This window comes from Falco peregrinus, chromosome 2, assembly GCF_023634155.1.
Source record: "Falco peregrinus isolate bFalPer1 chromosome 2, bFalPer1.pri, whole genome shotgun sequence".
Taxonomy (NCBI): domain Eukaryota; kingdom Metazoa; phylum Chordata; class Aves; order Falconiformes; family Falconidae; genus Falco; species Falco peregrinus.
This window is the reverse complement of record NC_073722.1, coordinates 87,633,023-87,648,052: the sequence shown is the minus strand read 5'-3', so window position 1 is coordinate 87,648,052 and position 15,030 is coordinate 87,633,023. Positions and strand designations below refer to the sequence as shown.

Genomic DNA, 15,030 nt, shown 5'->3' with positions numbered 1-15,030 from the left:
TTCAGGTTGAAAATCCAGTCTATGGCATTCGCTGATGGCTTAGTAAATTGTTAGGTCAAGCAAAGTGATGTTTTCTCCTGAAGATTAATTTTAAGATGGTCATATGATCTTGATGGTTGTGATTACAAGAGCAAAGGTAAACTGGGACTTTACTATGAAAGGCTTCATATTTGAGATACTTCACACTATTATTTTGAAAGACTTTAACCAATACTTTGGTTTAAAGTCTTTCCCAAAAACCTCTCTGTTACTGGTAGTAAAAATACCCTTTAAATTTTTTCAAATTGTAGCAAGGGACTATTTTGGTGATTTAGTTTACTGTTCTGAATAGTAACAGGTGCAGGATTATCCTTAATTGCATTAAACCATGTGAAATAAACAATTTTCAAGGAAGTGCTTCACATCAGACTTGCTTGCTAGTACAAAATGTAGGTGTGTGCTAGGCAATACTAAAGTGTTAATGAAAGTTTCCTGGAAATTCTTCTAACTCCAAGGTAGGCTAAATTAATCATTGAGATCGTTTGATTATTTTTAGTGTGACAAACCAGTAGGGTACACAGATTTCGGACACAAGACATGAGCTGTTTGCATTTGAACACTTAGAGTCAAGTAAGAAATGGGTAGTGAGGACTTACGTAGGATTTTGGGGGGAGTTTGCTTTTTATTTGGTTTCGATGAATGTTCAGCTGTTACTGAGCATTGGCCACCAGTGCATCAAATACCAACCTGTTTGGACTGCCTGAGGCTGAGGATGAAGTAATTCAGTGTCTGCTTATTCAGTGTCTCTTCAATAATCCATCATTTCATCTCACAAAGGGATGGGGATGGTCTACATATGAAATCAAACATAGTATTTACATCTTGAGAAAAGGGGAAGATAGCCTGCTACCCTTTCTTTTATTCATGTGCTTATAAGCTGTCATCTCCAACAGACTCCTTTTTAACCTTTTCTTGGCTTTACTGTCTTAGAGCATAAGAACAGGGTCTTTCCAGGTCTGAAAAAAAATTAAGGATAACAATAGCATTTTATGAGAGATGTATGGTATTCATTGAATAAAACCATAATTTTTGACATGGATATAACCAATAATAAAGATTGAAGTAACACAAGTATCTTTCATATTCAAGATGTTACAGTAACATCCCATTAAATTTTGGTGTAGCAAAGGGACTGTGAAAACAACTGTCAGCAATTGGATTACCAGTATAGTTTTGGAAATGTGAACTCCTGTGTTGTGTCTTACCAACTGGAAAATACCTGGAGGATCTCTGACTTCCAGATAGACAGAGGTGGGCAGATGTCTCATCTAAAAGTTGTGAACCTTCCATTAGATGTCTTTTTGCCCCGGTTAGATTTAAATAGTCGGATGGCAGTCTCGGTTGGGAGTTCTTGCCCTGCACACGAAGCACCGTAGCTGTACGGTTAAGCTGCAGTGGGACAGCAGTGTGTCTGGATTTACAAAATCCAGGTAGCCTAAACAGGAAAGGAGTCTCGACTAAAGCTTAGTTTAATCTGTGAGAAGGGCTCCAGTGAGGTTATGAGGTTGGCTTCCCGTTTTTGTCTCTTGCTCTGCACCCCCCCCTTGGCCCTTCTCCAGAGGGGTCCAACCCTGGCACTCACCCCTCTGACAAGCCAAGCAGCTGTGGGTTTGTTAACATTAACAGAGGCTGGGCACATTCCTTGGCTGTGAAGCAGCTCTGCTGAGCCATGTAATTGATGAGCATTAACTGTTTCTCCTCTAGTAAAGCCTGGGCTGATCTGAGGGTTTGGCTCATTGATTTCGAAGCATTGCTGGATCAGGTCTGAGCTGAGGTCACTGCCTGCAGAGGTGGGGATCTGAGGTGCTGGCAGCCTGGTAGCAGTTTAATCTGTGCTTGCATTAAGTATAAATCTAATTGCCCAAAGGTTTTACTTAGTAAAGATCACTCTAGAAAGCAGACAATAGAGCTTTTTCAGTATTTAATGAAATAATGGGCAGTTTTTGCATGGTCTGGTTTCTGTGTTTTAGTAGTAAACAGCAGAGCCTAACTGCCCTTCTTGCCCAGACAGACTTTAGAGGTTCCCAGCTCAAGCAAAAGCAATGGCAGGACCAAACTAGCCCTTTATTCAAACGGAGTTTTCAGCCTGACATTAAAATATATACATATATAATATATATATATACTTAGGGATGCAAAGGCCATCACAGCGTGGAATATCATGGCTCTCCTTTTACCCGTGAGAAGGGTTGTGAGTGTTCTGTGATCTTCAAACACCTTAACAATGTGATTGGCAATGATCATCTGCTTGATTTTACACCTGGCAAAAGTTAAGGTACTTTTAAAAGCTCATTTATGAGCAAAAGCCTCCCATTTGGGACCTGGGGCTGATGACAGTGCAGCAGTGGTGTATGGACATCTGAAAAAAAGTTTCTTATGTTTCAGGTGTTGTAGAATTAAAACTTTAGTGAGTTAAAGAGCAGCCTGATGGCTACTGATTTTGGTAACCTTCCTATTCTGTGCCTATCTGTGCAATGTGTCCGAGCTGGCAGCCTTGCACCTTATTGCATAAGGCAGATGATTAAGGTCATATGAGATTACAACCAAGAGCACCTTTGAGTTTGGCTATGTCCATTTCTGATCACACGTTGGATTGCTCCAGATTCCTCTGTCCCTAGAAGCCAGAGCTCACCTGCACAGGCCCCTTCAGTCCCTGCATGTCCAGATTGAGAGCTCATCGTGCCGGTGCAGGAACAGCAAAGGTATGGTTCTGAATGCGGTAAGAGTTTTCTTTTTGAGCTTTGGGTTGAGTGGCATTAATAGTCAGCTGTGTTTGAATTGTGGTTCAAGTTATTTGTCCATTTGAAAGCAAAATCAAATAAGCTTTATTCTGCAGCAAAGTTTATTTAAAATGTTTGAATACTGGATCGTATAAAACCACTCTTACAGAGTTGCAACAATTAAAGTGAAAAAAAACCACCCACCCAAAGGCCAACTGCAGGAGCCCTGCGCATTGCCTGTCCACACAAACTTTTTTTCCAAAACTTTCTTTAAAAGCCCACTAGAAGTCAGGGATCTTGTGACCGGGAGCAGGGCTGCCAAGGGCGAGAGGAGCTTGTTTTGCAACTGGGCCTGGGGGATTGCTACATCTGGGAGCTGGGCTGCAGCTGTAAAACACAAAACACATGCTTTTGAGGGCTGGGGGCTTTCCCAAACCAATCTAAACAGATCCTCTGCCCCGTGCAGAGGTGCTGTCCCAGGGAACCTTCAGTCTGTTGAGCTGGAGTTGCTGTAGGCTGTGAAACCATTGAGCTGGCCATGTGCAAAGTGATATAAAGCCGGGGTTTCAGAGCTGTGTAGGACACTAGGACAGGAGGGGTGGGTGCTAGCCTCGGGGTGGTGGGAGGGTGGCTCTGTCTCCTGGGAAAAAGCTGCATCTGTAAGAGAAAAGTCTCTTCCAGCCTGTCCTGCAGAAAGATTGCAAGGGCAAATCAATGGGAAAACCCCCGAAATTTGGTGATAATTTAGGGTCCCCCATCTCTGTGCCTAGTGTTAATGGCAAATTAAACTGCTTTTTTGTGCTTCTGTGGGGAAGGCTGTACCATGCCCCACCACCCTATGCACGCAGGCTGGGCAGCGATGCTCCTGCAGCGGGGGGCACAGCCCCCCAGCTCCTGCTCCTCAGACCAGAGGCTGCTCCCGGCCACAGTCTCCTGACAGGCCTGAATTAATCATCCGTTTCCCACTGATCCTCAAATAAGCACTATTGCACTGGATGGCACGTTCCACTTCGTTACCTAGTGTAAGTGGTAAGGCTGTAAATCTGCTTCTGCTTGTCTACTTAAATTATCTTCCCTCCCTTTCTTCCTCTTTTATCTTCCTCCTTCCTCAATTCCTCACTTTTTTATGACACCCATAACAGTCCAAAGTCTGCAGCAGTGTGCGTTTTGTTGTTCCTCATCTTTCCCCTATATAAACCAACCTATAGCTGCTTGACTGACTAAGCTTGCAGAAATCTTGAAACCTAAATACTGTTTCTCTGCCGTGATAATCCACAGAAAATGAGCGTGGATGAACCGCAGCCCCACAGCCATCCAGCGATGCTGTGCTTTATTGCCCCAGCTCCTCCTGCTCCCAGGCTGGCAAAGCCAATGGCTTTTGCTTTAGCAGCAATTTTCTCCCCTTTCCCCCTCTCCTCTGTAATGAAAAGTTTCTCACAGCATAGAGGCTGGAGACACAAATTAATGCCCTTTAATTACCTATCCATAATAAACAAAACCAGAAGGTTTCTCATGTCATTCTTGCAATGTTTACTAAAACAGAGACTTTGCTCTGGCAGACCTCTCCTTCACTGGCCAAAACTCATGCTGAAGGTTAACAGCTCCTGAAGTTAATGATTATCTTTCCTTGTTTGCTCAGTGTTTCAGAGTTAAGACATGTAAATACTACTCCCCCGTGTAATTGCTGTGGTGAGCCAGCGATGAGCACTGTACAACACATAAACACGTCTATTAGCAGGGAGAAACGTCACTCCCAGAAACGTCTGCTTGCCCAGAAAGAAGCCAGCACAGGGTAACACCGTCCCGCTCGGGCTGGCGATTACATGGAGCCTGCTATGAAAACCCCCTCTCAAAATAGCAATTTCTAATCTTCCCTGAGGCCATTAATCAGGTTCCTAATCCAAGCAAAGCTGTCCCTACTGTAACGTGCTGCGATTCCCCCGCCTTTATTAGAAACCCCTCTCAGTTACGGCCATTTACTGGGTCAGGGAACTGATGGCAACGCTCGCCTGGGCAGAAATAGCTGCAAATACTTGGTGAGACAGATGTGAGAGAGTGGTTGATGCCTTGACCTGGCTGCACCTCACCTGTGAGCTCTGGACCTTATGGAAGGCTCAACTGTATAGAAATACATCGCAGTGCCAGCTTCTAATTTGATATTTTTTGAGGACTGAAAGCAATCTCTGCTTTTCCGGAGACAAACGCAATAGCTGGTCTTGCCCAATGGCTTCCAAATGAGGTAGAAGTGGCCTGACCACATATGACAGTCAAAGCTTTCTGGGCAGCTTCCCAGGAGCAGAGGTTTTGCCTTTGTACCGGCTCAGTCCCAGCTGGGGTAACTCTCTGCCTCCTGCCCACCTTTCCCTGGGTGGTTCTGGCTGTCTCAGAGGACCTGCTGCCTTGCTGGGATGGGGTGACGTGACTGATGTGGTTAGTTTGCACGGCATTTGTAGTATTCATGGGGATCCCTCCGACAAAAGACGCTATATAAACGTCAACTCGCACCTCACAAATCAAATCAGTGTCCCGGTGCACGGCTGGACACGAGCAGGCGGTATTAGTGAGGCAATGGGCTGTTAAATCTCCTCCTGCTGCAGCCTTAGGAGGCTCCCTGCAGCCCTGGGTAGTATTTGGGCTTTGAGGCTTTGGCTGGAGATCCCGGCTCCCACAGGGGCTCAGCTGGAGGGTGCTGCAGGGACGGTGGGGTGCTGCGATGGAGGGGCTGTCCTGGTGCTCAGCAGCAGCTTGGCTGCTCGTGGTAGGGGGGATTCCATGGCTGAGCCCCATCTGGGGGTTTGCCACGGTGGTTCCCATGCAGCCCAGCGTCCCTGCCCAGCTGGGAGAGGGTGCAGCAGGGTGGGGAGGCAGCAGGGAGCTCCGGCTGGTGGGCAGCAGTTTCCATGCCCCAGGGCTTGTTGTCCCCCTTGTACATCCCACTCTGAAAAGCTGGTTTAAGCAGAACCACCACCAGTCCCAGGTTTGCAGGAGCTGGTAGGAAAGTTTAAAGGCGCCATGCCCTGAGACGGTGGTGGTGAGTTGCACTGAGTCACCTCTAACACCAAGCCCAGGAGGGGGAAAAAAGTTTAATAAAACTCAGGAAATTAATTGAGATGTGTGAGAGCCCCAGATAACTGAGCACTGCAAACATCATTGGGATGTGCACCACCGTGCACCTCCCCAGGAAAAGCCCCCGCTGCCTCCCAGCCTCCCCTCCCTGCGCCATCCCCAAGCACAGCCGTGCACGCTGCAGCAGGCAATGCGTGTTCATGGGGACGATGATAAATACAGCATGTTTTGTTTCTTTATTTAGCCTGTTCCTCCCCAGAAGCTCCAAGGTCTTGAACTCGGGGTTTTTACTGAGCTGGCTGTTTATCTGCCCAGGCCTGTGTGCGGGGCAGCCGTGGCGGTGGTGGTGGTTCCCTCCCCGGCAGGGTGAGCCCCTGGGACTGAGGGGGCCCAGCACCCCCTCCTACAGCTGGTGGCCTGTCAGCAAAGGCTGTGGCAGCCTCTGCACCCCAGCACCCTACTGCGCCCACATCGCGTCCGGAGCAGCTGGCCTCCCCTGGGGTTTTGCTTTTGTGTTGCACTGCTGATGTTTGTCCATATATTTTAGCGTCATTTTGCTGTTCCTTTTCCCCCCCATCCCTCTCCCCTTATTAACATCATTTAGCTAATTCTCGGGAAGTCTCCCACGCCCCGTGAAACCCTGAGCCCCTGCCACTTCACCATGCTCTCCCCTTCGCATCTGCCTGGCTCCATGGCCCATCTCCCAACGGTGACCTGTGCCCTGTCCTGTTCCAAAGCCTGCCCAGTTCCAGGCTGCACATAGGAGTGGTGGAAGGGGAAGAAAACATGTTATCCGAAGGTTAATGCAGGGCCCTGAGCAGGGCAGGTGTGGGGCTGGTGTCATGCTCTTGCCCCACACTGTGGTCCTACTGGCTGGAGGCCTGTATAGTCAAACTGGGAGCCCCTGCCTTGCTCAGCCGCCAACCCCTGTCCTGAGGAGACCCCAGAGGGGTGTGGGGTCAGAGTGTCCCTGGTGCAAGATGCTGCCGGCATGGGGCAGTGACTCATTTTGCTGCTCGGGGCCCCGGGTGTGGATGTCTCATTTGTTTCTTGCCTTGGCAACAGCAGCTTTGCCTGATCCAGGGCTTTTGCTCCCTGCCCAGCACAGCACGGGGTGGTGGCACTCGTGGTCCTTGTCTGCTGTGCAACGTCTGATCACATCAGGCCACAAACTTGCAGCAAAACTACCTGCCTTATCCCTTGGTTTCCTAGAAGTCCAGTGGCCGCCTTGGCAAGCAGAAACCCAGTCCGCAGGGCTTGCTAAATCAACACAGCAGCAATCATTACACCGAGGTTTGCATGACGAAGTGCTTGCAGCTGTGCCAGAGGGTGGGGGGTTGTTTTTCAATCTTTGCTTTTTCCATTTTAGCTCCAGAGGCAAAGCAGCCCTTTGAAACAGTGCAGGGGGGTGCAGCCTGCGTGCACAAGAAGGCAAATTGAGCGTTTGAGCCATGCCTGGCTGCTGGAGCCCCAGAGCCTGAGGGGATGCCCTGCCTGTGTCTGGCAGCCTCCTCCATCCCTGGGAATGCCCAGCTGCCGGGCACTGTGCTGGGGCTGTTAGATGCTCAGGCTAGTGGTGTTAAAAGAAAAATTATTTCAGTGCAATGAACATAACCTGAGATGCAGCTGTGGCAATGGGCCATAGGCAGCGTGCCCAGTGTCCTTCCGGGGAGTGGGATCCCCCTGACTGCACCCTGACCACGCAGCAGCACCGTCCCTCACCATTGCTTTCTTTTGCATCTCTTGGCTTTTCTTTTTCTCTTTGCCGCCTTCTTTTCCTCATTTTTTTTTTCCATTTTCTTTTTCCCTCTCCTCTCCTCTCCTTGGCTCTTTCTCCCCTTCTGCCGTGCCACAATCAATCAGACAGAACCTGACAGCCAGGAGCAGCCCCTGGCTCTGTCAGACGCTGATGCCCAGCAGTACTGTGGTCTGACTTTGCTGGCCGGGACATGACCCCTTCCCGAGGGAAGCAGCAGTGCTGGTGCCTGTGTCAGCCTGGGAGGGAGCCTGGCATGTTCAAGGTGTAGCATCCGAGCCCCCTGCCCATACGAGCCGTCACTCTGGCTCCTGGTAGCCAGCACTAACGCGCTGTGGTTTTGCCACTCCAAAATCCCAAGACTTGTAACAAGAGCTGGGGTTTTACCCAACACTGTTGGTGTGAAGGGTTCCGTGGAAACTTCTCTGGTTTCTGCACATGTTGGCTCTGAAAGCCAAGCCTACTTGCCCTGAGCCACGTGGCAGGGCCCTAATTTGAATTACGTACAAGCGTGAGTGTCTCCAGCCCTCACATCAAGGGTGGGTGAGATCTGCCCCTGGGCTGGCCCAGATGGGCTTTCTGGGCACCAGCAGCAAGATGGGTAAAGCAGCTGGTTAACCCTCTTCCCCATTTTCCCCTCTTCTTCCCCACTTTTACCTGAAGATGAGCTGCACAAATGTCTGATCCCCTGAGATGCTGGACTGAGAAGCAGAGGTGGGCACCATCCACCCGGGAACCCCCCAGCAGCCAGCACCGGGGCTCTCTGTGCCCGGAGCAGCCCTGCTGGGCAGGGACCTGCCGGTCCGCGGGCAGGGTACAGGGCCGATGCTGGAGCCACCCAAGGGGCTGGGACACCCACCTGAGCACCGTCCCCTCTGCCCCCATCACTCAGCACCCTGCCACTGCATGGCCTCGACAACATCTCCTTGGTACGAGCCCTGAGTGGCGTCTGGTTTGGCTTGGCTGGGGGCTCCCTGCAGCCCCATGGCACTGCGGGCTGGGCTGCGATGGAAGATGAAGGTATGGAGGGGGCGCGGGGACAGCAGGGCCGGCCCTGCGTGGGATGAAGCTGGGGCTGGGGCGGGATGGAGCTGGGGCTGGTGTCAGTTCCTCGACAGAGTGAGCAGCACTGCCGTTGCAAGCAGGGCGCTTGCAAGCCTTTAGCCTCTGAAAAAAACACATACACATGAAAAAAATACAGTCAGGCCAAGCTGTAGCAACGTGTAACTTGTTTTGTTACAGATTAACTGCTGCAGTGCCCCCCAGGCGCTTTGCTGAACTGGCTGTTTAACCCACTCTCCCGATCTTTGGGGTTTTTTTTTTAAGAGCAGCACGCTACAAATTGCTGTCTGTGCTTTTATGGGGAGGTTGCAGACTGCGAAGATGTTTGTCTTGCCTCTGCACATCTCCAGGCAGGAGGCTGGGAGCAGGCAGGGGTCTACCTCTGAGTAGCAACCCACATGCTGTGGGGACAGCCCCGGCAAGGGTCTGGGGAGCATCCTGCCCCAGGGCACGTGTATGGCCAGGACCCAACACACTCCATTTCGGTGCTGGGTAGAAATGCTGTGTATCAACTGATTTATTCTTCTCCGAGCACCTGCCACCCCCTGCAGGGGCTGCCAGATGCCCCTGCCACCCTGCCGGGAGGGCCCGATACTGCTGCAGCGGTGCTGAGCTGGGTGCTTTCCTTTCTGGAAAGGTTTCAGGTGCCGCCTGAAGCATGAGAGGGTTTTGCTGACCCTGCAGCCTGTAATCTTACTCTGGGACTTGAGACATCTCCCGAAGCTGTTGTTGGCCCCTTTCCCTGCTCCTCACCCTCAGGACGACTGCAATCATCTCTTGGCAGGACAGCCCCAACCTGAGCACTCCGGCTCCCAGCAGATTTCCCCAGCCTCACCAAGTGTTTGCAAAAAAACCCCAATGATTTATTCTCGACAGCTCAGCTGGGTGGAGAAAAAAACCATGTTGCTCTTTACATCTATTCTTAATGTGTTGGGTTTTTTTTTTCTTATAACAGAGGTTGCCAATAACAATACAGCAGGAACAGCTCCTGGCCCCATAACTGCCAGTTTTCACCCTTTTTTTGTGGCAAGTGCCAGCCTGGTTCTTGCCAGCCCAGTATCTGCTGACAAAGTGCCGGGCAGCACCGCAGCCCGGGGTTAGCAATGGTGTGAATGACCCATGCTCCCTTGGCACCGGGGGGTGACTGGGACGGGCAGGTGACACCTGGCCCCCTGCTGTCACTTGTCATTGATTGCCCCCCCCCCCCCCCCCCCCCCCCCCCAAGAGCTGGTTGTGGAAATACAACTGGATGAAATGCAAAACCAACAGAGAGAGAGGGCTTAGAGGCCAGTGCTTCAGGACAGGCATTTTCTGGGAATAAATCTATTCTGGACATAAGAAGATGGTTCCCAGACTTGCTGGACCTGCAGGATGAGGGTGTTGGGGGGGGGGGGGGGGGGGGGGGCGCACCAGCAAGACCAGACCAGGGAAAATGCCTGCCTCGATGGGCAGAGGAGGAGCTGGGAAAGTCTGAGTCAGCCCCCTGGCAAGGTGGGGCTGGGCTGTACTGACTGGTTTCCCTGTTGGCACTGGGTGCGGGGCTGGACGGAGCCGAGCGCTGATGCCTGCCCGGTGGCCAGTGCTGCTCAGCATCTCGGCAGACCTGGGTAAGCACGCTGTTTGCCTTATGGCAGGGGAGAAATACATAACTCTTAAAATGTGAACCTCCAGGTTATTTGCTATGTAAATATATGCTCTTAAATAATGAAAGCTGTAAAAGTTAGTTGACGACTTCCTTGTGTCTCTGCCTGCCTTCTTGCAGGGCTCCGCAATGTCTGTAGCCATGAAGCACAGCGAAAAAACCAGCTTATTCAGCGGAGGACCTGGGAATGATGGGGACCAAGAGGCAGCCCAAGACTGGTGGGGATGGAGCAGGATGGAGAAAGCAGGATTATCGCCTGGAGCGAGGCTGGCATGGCCCAGATCAGGGTATGGAAGGGCCAGCACCCAGCCACGCTCCCCTGAGCCAGGATGCCTGCAGGACCTGGACACGATGCCTCTGGCTCTGGGCCAAGAAGCTGCTTCCCTTTGGCCGCTGAAGCCTGGGAGTCCCGTTCACTGGCAGCCCCTTTCCCCAGCAGCCCTGGCTTCCCCTGCCCTGCCCTGGGGTGGCCACAGGGCTTTGTCTCCCACTTCTGTGCCACCCGGGTGTCTGGTGCAGGCTGACCCCAGCACCCTGGCACTGGGACAGCCCAGCCTCCCTGCCTCCGCAAGCCCTGGGCTCCCCCCCTGCTGCTGCCTCCCCCAAACCAACCCACAAACCCAGCTGCAAACCCAGGCTGTGCAACAGCTGAACACTGGGAAACTGGGCAGGTGCCAAGGACTTTGATCCCCAGCCATAAAACCCTCCTCCACAAGCTGACTTCTCTTGCGAAATGATCTCCGGGGGCTGCTGGGCTGACATGTGCTGCCCCCACAGCCTCCACTGCCCCAGCAAAGGGGGCTTGGCTGGTAAGTGATGGTCTCGCCAGCAGCCTCATCCCGTAGGGATGTGTGTGTGCCATGGCCGGTGCCGGGCAGAGCGTGTTCCACCAAATACATGGATTTACCTTGGCCTGCTCCCAGGCGCTGCCACGCTCCTCCCCGGCACATCTGCATGTACCAGCCACCGCCAGGCCAGCTGAAAACCTTCAAACCTTCCCGGCTGGGAGACGCCAAGCAGAGGGCACGTGCTTGGCAGGGTGCTGAGCCCCTTCTCCTGGAGATGCCCGGCGGGACAGGACAGGCAGCGCTGCCTGCGCCAGCACCAGCGGCACGGGAGCCTGCCTGCTCCCACAGCAGGTGGCCAGAGCTGCTGCACTGCTGGCAGAGTTATCAGAAGTGGATGTTGGTGTCTGCCTTAAAAACCTTAAAAAAGGTTTTGGTTTGGTTTTTTTTTTTTTCATTTTGGGTTTTTTCTTTTGTTTTTTTTTGTTTTTCTTCCCAGGGGTTGCTCAGCAGCTGTAGCCTGTTCCAGCTTGGGGTGGGCAATGCTGAGCTGCTGGGTGCGAGCCCGGCGCTGTGCTGGACATGCAGTATCAGCCTGGCCCGGCGTGGAAGGGCCACAGGTGCCCTCTGCTAAAGGGCAATACAAGGCACTGGTGAACAATTTCTTTTTCCCATTTTTGTTATCATCTTTTAACTCCAGCAACATCCAGCACACTGGCAGCACAGGGCCTTTTATGCTATTTAGAGACAAACATGGGCAACAGAGGGATTTTTTTGTGAACGCCAGATTGCAGCTTGATCAAACCAAGGCGAAACGGGGTCTGCACCAACATGGATGTGTAACAAGATGGCAGAAGAGCATCTGGGGTTTCTCAAACCAAGAAGCCTCCTAATGAGACAAACACAAACCTTATCCCACTGTCCAAAATGCTGCTGGGTCCTCAGAGAAAGTGATGGTCCCCCGAGGTGCAGCTGCAAGCATCCTGGGCTGCAGGCGGATGCAGGAAGCGCAGGACCAAAGCTCCTGCGGTCACGGCCAGCCCTGGGCTGCTCCTGTTTTGCTATTCTGTAGTTAAACTCTGCTTTTTCCCATCCTTGCTTCTCATTTTTATTAGCGTTTCTGCTCCTTATAACCACAGCCTTGTCTCTCACACCCACAGACACACATGCCAGTGAGACACCTCTGCACTGGCGGCCGATGGTCCTGGGGATGCGCCTCAATCTGCCACCGCATTCCCAATTGTCCCCTGGGGCGGAGAAGTTCGGGGACATAAAGGCTTTAACATCAACCCAGTGTCACCTAGCCCTGGCTCCCCAAGCACGATGGTAACCAGGAATGTTTCTCCACTCTGCCAAGTAACCTGAGTGACTTCCAGTGCTCCCTCCTCACCTCCCTGCAGCTGGGCTCCACTCTGGGTCACACCTGGGCTTAATGATTTTGCAGCCCAGAGCTGCCCCTGCCCAGGGCAAGCCCCTCACTGTGGCTGGGACTGAGCAAAACTTGCTGCACTGATGCCAAGCAGTGGAGCTCACCACAGGGCTGGAGCTGCTGCTGTCAGTCCCTGTGGTGCAGCAGCGGCTCGGTAGCGTGGGAGACTTCCCTGTTTTTCATTAGCGAGCGCACTGAACTTTCCAGTACCCACCACGAGGTTCCCATGGATCAGGGCGAAATCAGGGTTTGGCTCCACATTAGCCCCTGTGCAGCGCCTGGCAGAGAGCCAGCTCTGGTCCCAGTGGAGGGGATGAGGAGCATCACCAGCATGCCTTCACCCTCCTGCCATTCTGACTGGGGCCATGGTGTCCACCAGCTCCACAGAGATGGCCAAGGACTCGGCTCCTGACCCTTTCTCTAGACAAGGGAATATTTTTTTAACAACAAAAAAAAAAATCCCAACCCCAAACATGTTTTTAAGGAGAAACAAAGATTAGAAATACTGTAAGTGGTGGAGACAAAGCACCAAAAATAGCATCTGAAGTTTCCTCTGCGCGCTCTCCCTGCAGGCAGCCTGCACTATATTTGTCTTCACTTGCCATTTCTGCTGCAATCAATTTGCAATTGCCGCTGGCGAGGAACGCATCTATTAAAAGCTCGACTGAGATCTGTGGCAAAGATGTCTGTAATAAAAAAATCTGGCCATTCATTAAAAAAAATATAAATACTGTCCTTCTCTGCAGATCCTCCTGGCCCCAACAAAATCCACTAAGATCATCACCAGCCGCATTGTCCAGGCTCAGGAGCAGCCGTGGAAGCCCAGCGCGGGTTTCCTTCCATGTGGGAAGGGATTTGCTCTGCAGCTGCTCAGAGGCTTGGAAGCCCTTGGTGTTTGCCACATGTCGGTGCCTTATCTCCGTGATTTGCTGCAGGCCACCCTGGCGAGGCGGATTCCTCCCAGGTCAATTGCTTTTACCATAAAAACAAATGTTTTCTATCATTCCTTTCATCCCGGGATGAAAGTGCAGATACAAATCACATGGCTCCCCACGCTGCCTTGGTGGGCCACGCTACCGGGTGCTGCCGGGCACTCGCCCTCCTCCCAAAGAAATGGGGTAGGAGGGACAAGGAAGGCAAAGGGGGCCTGGAGCAGACCCTGCCTTTGCTTAAAAAATAACCCCATGGGGCCACCAAAAAATAAACCTGTGGGATATAATAAACCCAAAAAATAACCCCATGGGGTCATCCATAAAATAACTCCATGGGGCTCTCGGGAGGCACGCGGCTCTGCCCCCAGCTTTCTGCCCCAAAGCATCGCAGCCAGCGCTGCTGGAGCCAGGTACCAGCTGGGCACCCGGCTGAAGCCCCTCAGCCTGGGGAAGGGAGGCGGGGGGCGGCGGGGCGGTCTTGAGGAGGCTGGAGGCATGCAGCCCGTGTAGCCAAACCAAACAGTGGCTGCAGGGGATACAATTGCTGCCTATAAATAGCGCTGGGAAGCAAGCATTAGGGAGGGGAAAAAAGCTATTCAAGCTAAAGGACAATGTTGGCACAAAAGCAAATAGATATAATTAGCCATTAATAAGAGAAGACCAAAGATTAGGGAAAGTATCTAATATCAGAAAAGTGAGAGCTTGGAAGGCTTTCCAGGGGGAAGGGTAGAGGAGACCTCGACCAGTGGTTAAAACAGGCCGTGGCTATTTTTTAAAAGCCATGAAGTTATGAGCTGTCAAATGCAGCCTGCTGTGATCGCAGATGAGCCTTTTTTTCTGTGTAAAAGGGAAGGTTTGGTCTCTCCATGATGTCAGGAACCGCAGAGGGGCCTGAGGAGCTGCCCTGTGCACAGCCCCTGGGGCAGACCTAAGCCCTCCACAGAGCCCTCCGCACCCACTCTGCTCTTTGCAGCCTGGCGGGGACCAAACCAGCCTGGAGGGGACCAAACCTTCATCCCCAAAGCCTCCCAGCATGCTGGGGCGGCAGGAGCTGGCCCCTCACCACAGGCCTGCCCCACCTGGGGACGCGGGGTTTAGGAGGGCTTCTCCTCACCACGGTTAAGGCATTGTGCCGGCGGCAGTGCCCTCCCCATCTCCAGAATATCAAAGCAGCCAGGGACAGAGACACAACTCCCTGGTCCAGTGGCGTGGGAAGAGCCTCAGTGAAGGGAACAGAAGGGTCTTGGCAGAGGTGGTCGGTTTTCTTTCCTTTTTTGTGAAAGCAAACCTCGACAAACAAAAACGAGCACCGAGCTCACTTGCTTCAGCCCTGCTGACCTTTCAACAGTGACCGACGGGGGCAAAGGTGGTGCTGGCATTGCAGCAGCCCCAAGACTTCGCAATATTCTTGCTCCCGCCCCGAGCAACAGAGAGATGGGCACCCGCCTGCCCGTACATGCCCTCCCACATGCCCCATGGCAGAGCCATTGAGGCAGGTAGTACAGCCCTGTCCTGGACGCAGGGACCAGCACCTGTAGGACACCCACCCGCCTTGTGCCCACATCAGCCCTCCACCCTGGCCCCGGCGCCGCGAGCCCC

At 52.4% G+C, this 15,030-nt stretch overlaps 1 long non-coding RNA gene across 2 annotated transcripts; it reads left to right on the top strand.

The window, feature by feature from the left end:
• Window positions 1-2,604: 2,604 nt before the first annotated feature.
• On the top strand, window positions 2,605-13,232 carry LOC114011030 (uncharacterized). 2 transcript variants are annotated; one of them, XR_008746079.1, is made up of 3 exons: window positions 2,605-2,741; window positions 8,245-8,601; window positions 10,406-13,232. It is a non-coding gene; the product is annotated as an uncharacterized LOC114011030 (long non-coding RNA). The 2 variants fall into 2 exon arrangements; XR_003552762.2 differs by lacking the exon at window positions 2,605-2,741 and having other exon boundaries at window positions 2,751-8,601.
• The last annotated feature ends 1,798 nt before the right edge of the window (window positions 13,233-15,030 follow it).